The sequence below is a fragment of the Drosophila pseudoobscura genome, chromosome X, assembly GCF_009870125.1.
Source record: "Drosophila pseudoobscura strain MV-25-SWS-2005 chromosome X, UCI_Dpse_MV25, whole genome shotgun sequence".
Lineage (NCBI taxonomy): Eukaryota > Metazoa > Arthropoda > Insecta > Diptera > Drosophilidae > Drosophila > Drosophila pseudoobscura.
This window is the reverse complement of record NC_046683.1, coordinates 19,819,265-19,829,011: the sequence shown is the minus strand read 5'-3', so window position 1 is coordinate 19,829,011 and position 9,747 is coordinate 19,819,265. Positions and strand designations below refer to the sequence as shown.

General features: G+C 40.3%; 1 long non-coding RNA gene across 1 annotated transcript; it reads left to right on the top strand.

Moving 5' to 3' along the window:
- Nucleotides 1-8,671: 8,671 nt before the first annotated feature.
- Nucleotides 8,672-9,429, top strand: LOC117184486 (uncharacterized). Its single transcript, XR_004469867.1, has 2 exons — nt 8,672-9,019; nt 9,078-9,429. It is a non-coding gene; the product is annotated as an uncharacterized lncRNA (long non-coding RNA).
- Nucleotides 9,430-9,747: the final 318 nt, after the last annotated feature.

The following is a 9,747-nucleotide window of genomic DNA, read 5'->3' as shown; positions in this document are numbered from 1 at the left end:
GTACCTAAAGGTTAACTTTGTATTATTTTTGAGGAAACAACCAACAAAAATTGATTCGAACTTTTTAGGTTCGAAGCTCTTCTTAAACGTTGAACGGTGCGCCGAATTTGTAATTTCGACACAGCATGTAATTGGCCTTGAATGGGAAAATGCAGAATGAGTTTCTCCTAAGATTCTCCTTGCCTATAATTTTTCCAAATTTGAGCGATTTGGCGACCACTGGAGGTACTTTGAGATTGAATGCTGTGCAGTTCCACACAACTAGAACTAAGAATGAATCCTTGTACAAAGAAGACCATATGGCCAAATTACAAGAACATAGGATCCATCAAAATCAGGGACCGCTAATAGTGCCCAAATAATTTCAAAATACCTTTCATATGATACACAGCGTGTTTTTCAAGAACGTATATTAAGTACCTAAACCACTTGTCAACAAAGTATGTTTATTTATTTATATTATATTTATATTTATAATATATTTATAACGATATCTCACTGCTATATCTTACAGAATCCGGTTTCTGTAGCATTCACAATTTTCAAGAGACAACCAAAACACAGAATCATAGATAATGACCATGTATACCAGATTGCCGAATTTGGTCAGAAGCAACAAATTAAATTTCATTCCCTCTCTTTCACACACTCTTCCTGGTGCAGTGTGCCCCCTCTGGCGGGGGGAGCCATACTGACTAAGTTTCAGGTATAAATCATAACGTTCCGCTCGTTTTGTCCAAAAAATTTATTTGGTTGATTTTATCAGAAATAAAATTTTTTTTTTTTAAATCGCGATGGAAATTATTTTAAAACAGCAGTAAACTAAAAAGTTATGCCTTTCCTTCACTGTACAATGAATTCTTGCACTTCGGCTATCATCTCCCCACCTAATGTTAAATATGTTCATATATACCGCAATGCACCGTCCGTAACAATCTCTTTTTTTTTACCAACGAATTACCAAACGGACGTTATAGCCTACTCATGACGCCAGGAGGCGGCGATCGCTGGGAAGGTCTACCACAAATATTTTCTTCGTTCTGGCTATAATAATGATCCTCTCCAGTCCAAGTTCTCCTATCTTGTCGATAATATAGCTTTTAATGCTTTGTTTTCTCGTATCTTTGAAATTGTAACTGCATCAGATTGTTTTCAGTGTTCCTTAACACTCAAAAGAAATTACCCAGTAATTATTCTGTAGAAAAAATACGTCTATGAGAACCAGATTTTACTATGGAATTACACTTGAGAAACGACTTTTAATTGGTCCCTTTATTAACACTCTACAAAACTCATGCTACCATACCATACCTCACAGCTGGTCTAATGGAGCATCAAATAACGTTATACTTAGTTCCGACTGGGTGATACATATTTTATTACCAAACTATCTCTAATAAGATTTAGGTACTACAAAAAAATGAAGATCACTTTAAAACTAATGAAAGTAGTAATTTTATAGAGGTGTTGCTAAAAAAAAGCCAAGTTTCCTTAATATTTTACACATGACTGTGTATAGCGGTGAAAGAGGTACAATTTCGGCTCCGAGGCCGAGGCTAGCCCTGTTCCATTGATCTGTGAGTGTGGTAGATACGCAGCACTGCATGTTGAATTGGAGATGGAGATTATTTATGGCATTTGTACCCTCACACCCACCCACTCACACATACACATATGTACATACAAACATATGTATGTATGTACACGTACGTACATGTATGAGTGCGTAGTCAAGCGTCATTTTTGCATTTGCAGAAAATTCACGACAGAGAATGCCTGATAACGGGGGTACGGTGGGGTTTTGGATTGAGTGGCATGAATGGAAAGTGTAGAAAGTGCAGCACGACACTGCCAACGTCAGAACGGCACTTTGCGGCTTTATGAGCTGCGGTGAAAGTGGTCAGAGCTCGGGGTTGGTTTAGATCCGTGTGCGGGGTCGAACCAGGAAGAGCGGACGAAGTATGGAAAGAGGGCTAGCATGGTGCATCACCAGTGCCATTTTTAAAGCGGTGGATCGGGTGAAGCAGGGCTGACTAAGCAAATCTCGCTCTTAGACCGCAACAACTCCGCAGAGGGGGCATTTCGCAAGTGGAGACAGACAAAGGAGACGAAAGCATTGAAGCATGGAAGTGGAATATACATTAATGTGTATGTAGCTGCGTTCACATGCTCATATGTATGTGCATGCTCACAAGCTTTCTTCACTAAGAGTTCAAGTTGCAAGTTGGTTTATTATAACTGATAATCAAAATGAGTATAGGGGTTATTCGATTTGTACATATATTCTTAACCAGCATCAACAGATCTCAGAGACTATAAAAGCTAGAGAAACCACATATGGTATCCACACTCCTGTGATATCTCAGTGAATTTACAAGTGAATTTAAAGGATATCCATTTTAAAGATACGAGACAAAAAAACGCAGAATCACAGAATGACGATATCTTCTAGACTGCCGGATTTGGATCAGATCGGATTATTATTTTACATTGAAAATTCGAGGTCTGCGGATTTAATCTACGTATCCAGGTCTACAACCTAGTTCTTCTATCGCGTAGAGTAAAAAATTACTGTTACAGAGTTTTATTGAGTTTTATACTTTTATGTAGCTATTTAAATTACAAATATATTCCAATAATACCCAAGTCACAGGATTCGGAAGAACCCGTTATCTCTTATTATTCAATGTTTGAAGTTACTCATAGTTTACAAACCAGTTTTCTGCAAATGTACCGTGGGCCGCTTTTATATTATATTTACCTGCATACCTGAAATTTCAGAGATGTCCTGCAGAATTCGGGATCAACCGGTTAGGACAGCTTTTTGCACAGCACAACTACTTAGTGCTGGAGTTGGCACTCAACGAAATATGAAGGACGTGGCTATTGAGCTGGCCCTTCAACTCGGTGGACAGCACCAACGCCCAAACTCACTTTTTCCCGTACGTCAAAGTGTTTCAAAGTTGGCCGTAACAATTTTGATGTACACCAGAGTTTCCAATTCTCTGATTCCTGCATAAAACTGCACACAATCCTTCGTTTTCCTGTTTTCAACTTGGAATATACGATTTTTCATCTCAGCATTAACCTTTACCATAGATGTTAATTCAGATTATTGATCTCTTTCATTCCACCTGTTTTCATCCAGCTGCCCTTTCAAAGGCCGTATCCACTTAATAATCGTACCCAAATGGTTTATTGTTTTGTATTTTCATGAATTTGGCAAATTTGGACACTAGAGACTGTAAGCACTATAAGCAGCCAGAATCGCAATCAAAAGAATCGCAATCAACACAGGGGACCACTGCAGCGAAGAATAAAACTCATCGTCGAAGTGCTTAAATTGATAAACCCATACGGAGCAGACCAGTCAATGTGCACAAGAAAGCGCTGACAGGGGGTATCTTTTATCTGTACCAAGTAATAGAGGGTCACTGATTCAATTTCACTTCATTGCCGCTTCAACACGTGATCTTCAGCTGCCATTTCTTCGGACGCGAGCGGTCACCATTCTATTGGAGAGCCCAGAAATCACTGCAACTTACTCACTGTCCTTTAGGGATGTCATCGGTACGCATGATTTACTTGCTTCTCAAGAACATCGCCCCTGTATAGGCGTGTGCAGTGCTCTTCCCCTTCCAGATGTGGAGGCGAGGCACAAGTCCAACTGTTGCACCAGTGACGCAACTACGATCAAGGGCGTTGTCGTGGGCGTGTACGTCAAAGAGGGAGCCGGGGCCCTAAGACCTGATACGCGAGACCGGAATGATGGGCGATGCATTTAGATTGCACAAATACATGATTGTCGTTCTCACAAAAAATCATCAGCGTGAAAGCTTTTTAATTTGTGTAACATACTCCAGCTTTCATTTGTTTTGGTATCTGGCCATATTGATGTTCGTCTGTATGTCGTCCCGTGTACACTGTTCTTCGTTTAATGCAACAGAATTTATTTATCCAAAGTTTTTGCTTTAAGTATAAGTATAAAAAAAATACTGAAATGAATATTCAGTCGGCGTTCTTTCAGTCTGGCTGTGATATTCACAGTTTCGGCCCAAACTTCTAGGTAAAAACTCAATATTAAATTTCATTTTAAAATAAATTCCATTTATTTAATTCCGTATATACTATATACAACATACATATGTATATTTAACGAGGTGGAATGTTGTGACTTAGTCAGTATGGCTAACCTCTGCCAGAGGGCGCTAACATTGAACGCCAAGGAGTGTATGAGGGAGAGAGAGACAGAAAATCAGTCAGAACGTGTCGTCGGACGCAGCGTATTTGTTTCTTTTGGTTATATCAATGATCCGATCTGATCCAGATTCGACAATATGATATATATGGTCGTTCTCTGTGATATTGCGTTTTTGATTTTTTCGTCTCTTTAAAATTTTGGATATCACAGACTTTCGCCTTTTGTGGGGGCGAAAGAGGCCGGTGGAATATTTGTTAAATATATTATTTAACAATATATTTGTATATATATATAGAGTCATAAAAGCTGTATTGGTCATCCGAGCGCGTCATATCTGAGTTTGTGGTGGGATATAGCCTCATAAAAATATCTGAAGAATATGATCCTCCAATACCGTATTGTAATGTATCATAATCCATTGTCAATACCGAAAGGTTTTAATCTTGGTATGAATATAAAAAGTATGCAGTCCTGTACTAATATCGACCATGATTCTGTTATTTATGCAGATACAGACACACAGGGTTATATTGAATATCGACTAGGGTCTTGAAGCTGATCAAGCGTCGCTTTAAAAAACTGTATGGTCAAGGACACGGACGACTCGCTCGAGTTTTGTAAGTGGTGGGGAAGGACAATACTATCCATAACCTCAAATCTGTGTCAAGAGTTGGGCAAACAAAACTTGGGGATTTTGTGACCGGGTGTAATGTTTAATCAATTTCCCAAAAAAATGTATTCCTTGTGTTTGTTTTTCGCGCCAAGTAAATCTCATAATGAAGGCGAGTGAGAGAGATAGTGGAAGTAAAGAAGTAAGGGCAAGCGAGAAACGAAAATAAAAATTTCAATTATTGAAATGCAAATGGAATACAAATATTTGCATAAACACAGGCAATGCGAATTTCCCTGCCCCACCGCCCTAATCGCCAACTTTCTCGCCATCAATCGGCATCACACTTCTCTTTTCCAACCTACCCGTCCTCCCGCCACTCACTCAACGCTCAGCTCGGATAAGCCTCGAGGTTTTGGGTGGTGAAAAATACGCCGCGGAAACATGGAAAAATCAAATTAAATGAAGCCCAAGAATTAGCAAGAAGGGGGAGAAATAGAGGGACAGAGGGAAGAGGCAAAAAGAGAGGGAGAAAGAATGTCAGGCGGAGCTCCATTGCATGCCCATTCCTGTGTGCCGCGAAAAATGTAGGTAAATCTGTGCCTTCTCTTGTATATAGTACGAATACCATGCGCATAGCAAAATATAAATCTAAGGAACCCAGAAAATCAATATCTCACACGACTAGAGGATATCCTCAAAACTTTTTAAATGTTTCAATATATTTTGGGATATTGGATATGGCAAGATGTCCTTCAGAGCATCCAACATTTGTTCAGCAATCGCAAAGCATTTTAATAATAAGCATTTTAATTTAATTAAATTTAAATTAAACTGCAAAACACCCAAAAAAACATACACAACAATAAAATTGAAATTTCCTTTAGTCCGACTAACTCATTTTTAGAGGGTATCAACACTTTTCTGTTACACAATTGTGTTACATTCCTTGATTGTTCGGAATGTCCCAGAATCAAGGAGAGGAAAGAAAATCCGAAAGGGTTCACACTACGACGATGGCTGAGCAGCTGTCGGGGGTTGTTGAACTTGTTGCATGCCCCATTTGATCAGGCTGCATGCAAATGTTAATTAAACGAGCGTGGCCCGCAATATTACCACCTCCCTCGGAAAAATTAATCTACTCTTGGGATGGGGGGTTTGAAAATGGACCAAACTCAAATTGGAAAATATTTCATGTTGCTCCTGGCTGCACCGCCTCGTCGGGGCAAGCGGCATACAAGCGGAATGGGGGAATGCTTTGTGTTTGGGTGGGGGTGGGGGTGGGGGTGTGGGTGTTTCTACAGCTCAATCAATATGGAAAACGGGGAATACTTGAAAGCATGATTCATATTCAAAACGCGCAGCAAATCCACGGAAGCATTAAGAAAGCTGCAAACGAAATGGACCGATATGGAGGGAATGGAATGAAATGAGAGGCGGGAGGAGCTTTGAAAGCAAATTAAGTACACATTGTTTCTGATGATGGTTGGGTGGGAGGACTCTGTATTTGATTCTGGAGATGGAGATGGAACTGGAACTAGAGCGCCCGTCGTCGCCGTTTTCATTTTCTATTTGGTTTCGGAAATTGCTGATGACTGGCCAGGAGACCCCTCAGACTCGGGCCCAAACTCAGATTTAGAACCAGATTCTGATTCAGACCCAGACCAAGCAACATACCCTGAAGCGTAGGACAAGCCAATGCAATCAGCGCCATGCTAAAATCTATTTAAAATTTATAGCAATCACTGGGGCACATGGGCGGGACCGGGACCGGGCCAGGTTGAGGTTGAGGTTGAGTGCTCATTCAGTCGTTCAATATTGTAAGAGTGTATTCAAGATGCGAATACACGAACAGTAAATTGCGGGCGGGCAATGGCAGATTGTTGTCGGAATGCCTCGTACTCGAATGAGTACTCAATGCGGCACCCCCCCTATTCCTGATTGTTTTTGCCACTCGAAAGCATCTTCATGTCGCTAGCAAAGCCGCAATTTATTGCTGTCCTAATGCCTAACAGAGCCATGGAATGGCACTGAATTTCCTAACCATACTTAGCAGAAGAGCAACCGCCTCAGCGGTTGCTCCTCCCCAAGTTGTGGCTGCCAGTCTCCCAGCGATTTGCAATGCCAAATGCAAGCAGAAGTATAATAATAGCTTCGGTGGAGTTCTTCGAATGCACTTGCCAACGAATGCCTGTATAACAGCATTGGAAATACTCGACTCACGACGATTAAATGGATTATCTTTAAAGGAACACAAATCCTAGCTTGTCATACCTTATTGATCCGAACCCTGTTGGCTCCAATTCAAATGAAATTTTGTTCGCAAAAAAGTTTATTCATAATAATTTACCGTTTATACAACTTTATCTTCAAAAGCATTCTGATACATTGTTTTCAAAAGGGTTTTTACTCTTGTTTTTTGATTCTAACTATATGTATGTCTTGAATGTTGAGATTATACATAGTTAAACGGACAAATGTGCATCCCTTGAACTTTGGAAATGTGAACGTATATAAAAATGAGTTAATGGGGCCGGAAAGATTTTTACCGAGACTTTTGTACCCATGAAACTCTTTTTAAGACAGTAATGATTATGCTAATAGCTATCCCAGTCTCAGAACCAAAATCTGAAGGAAGAAAACAAACCTTGGAAAGCTTTCATATGGCATATGGCTCTGGGACCGAAGCTATCATTATCTAGCGCCCCGCGGCTCCTGTGGTGGCGGCTGTCTCCTGTTCTCCGTCTGCGCGGAATTCGTAATTGACAGACCACGCGGCTTGATTAGTGACATACACGGTAGGGCGGGAGGGTCCTCGGTGGTAGTTGCAGTCCACATACACTCTGACGAGATGTCGTTGGAGGTTGCACGCTTCTGGCGCGCATTTTTGGGAAACCGCACGCAGTATGCAACGCTTAATTAGGCCACCATTAAAATGCCTGCCACCCACTTGGGGCGAGGCCGTGGTCCCAGCCACATTTGCGTGTGTGTGTGTGTGTGTGTGTGTGTGAGGGAGAGATTGATACGCTTCTGTGTCATCTCGCTATGGGATTGTGTAGTTAATGAAGTTGTATTCAGATGGTTCAGATGACGAGGCTTCAACTCCTGCTGATCAAAACAATGGACTAGAAATATTACACGTGGATGTCTCGATGATTTACATGTTCAATGGCAACTTCAGAGCCACTATAGTCCACTGTATATAGCCATGTCCGTCCCGTTTAATGCCTAGATCTCAGAGAATATACAAGCTAGAGCAACCAAGCTACTGTGGAGAAATCACAGAGAATGGCCCTATCTACCAGATTGCAGAGTCTATATTAGACCGGCGCTGTAGGTGCTGTCTAAAAACAATTAAAATGTGTCAAGCCACGAAAACGCGGTTTTTTTTTGAAAATTTATGGATAAACGGGTATGGTGCAGCCGTTTGACCAAGCCTCTGAACACCACATTTCGACATTAAATTCCGAGTTTTTGGTCAATATTTAAAAAAAAATACATATACTGCAAAAAATGAAACATTTTTAATTTGAAAGCCTTATATTTTCCAGACGATAAGCTTAGTCTAAAATGTGTTTATATCCGATTGTATTTATCATCTTTTCAAAATTGTAAAGTTCAATACAACCAAGCGTAAGATACTTAAGTAAGTTCCTCTGAAAAAGCCAAAAAATACTAGATTTTAAACTACTAAAAATTTGAAGGCCCCAAATCTATCATAAATGGTCGGTTTGGTTCACAGCGGAACACCTAGCCGGGTAAATATTTAAGTCTGGAGTTTTCGCTTTGTTCAATCCATCCGTAATTCCATTTTAATGGTTTGAAATGTGTGTTAAATTGTTGGTAATACAAAAACCGTTGGCGGCTACTTGCGAAAACATTGGGAACTGGAGATCGCAGCTAAGATGAGTCTTAAATTTTATATTATTTTAGCAATGGTTCTGGCTACATTTGTCATGAAAGTCACTGCCAAACGAATGTCTGACTACAAATGGTGTACCGTGGCAATAAATGGGGTGTGTGCCTAGTTACTCTTCATATTGTACAGTTTAATTTTACCAATAAAGAGATTTTATTGATGCAGCAATCTATTGTTAATAGATTTAAGGAACTATTTCAAATAATTTGAGCTCCCAGCTGAGCACTGAGATACACTACATCATACAATGCAGCCGGAACTCACTTGCATCCATACATATCCATGCAATGTAGACCTCTAAGTATTCTAAATTATAATTTATAATTCAACTAATCTCAATTCCACAGCCCAGGCACACCTAGAGCTAACGCTTGGAGGAAAAGCCAGGGGTCGATGCAATATTAATCATGAATCGTTCGGCTGTGCCAATGAAAACATCAATGGAACGCCAAGACCTCAGTAGTGGTACACTGCTCCTGACCATGTTCCGAATCCGTACCAGTTGCAGTAGGTCCTGGTAGCACCTGATGTCAAGATAACCGTTTTGGTAGTGAAAAACCCAACGAATCGGTGACCATCTACGACACGAGTACCTTATTGGTTGTCCTGGGTTATGTCTGTGTTTTTTGTCTGCAGCCCAGGAGTTTGAGTATAAATTCTTCTAGAACTAATGTGACATCAAATGTTAATTGGCAGACTTCTATCATTAGTCCTTCAATGGGATACACATCAGTTTAGATTTAGCTTGGAGAACGTCAAGACATTTTCGTAATTGGGGGACAGTGTTAATTCGATTGTGTGCTTTTCGGATATTTTGGATAACATATCCCTGTGGGAGCTCAAAATGATTTCAAGACTGACATTACATACATTTAGTTCATTTCATAACATCCATAGACTTCTGGCTTGACAAGGCACGTGTCCAAAATCTTGAGTTGGCTCTTTCTATTTTTCGATTTTCTTAACTTGGCCTGAATCGTCACCAAGGGAACACTGTTTCACCTCAAATGGTGATCC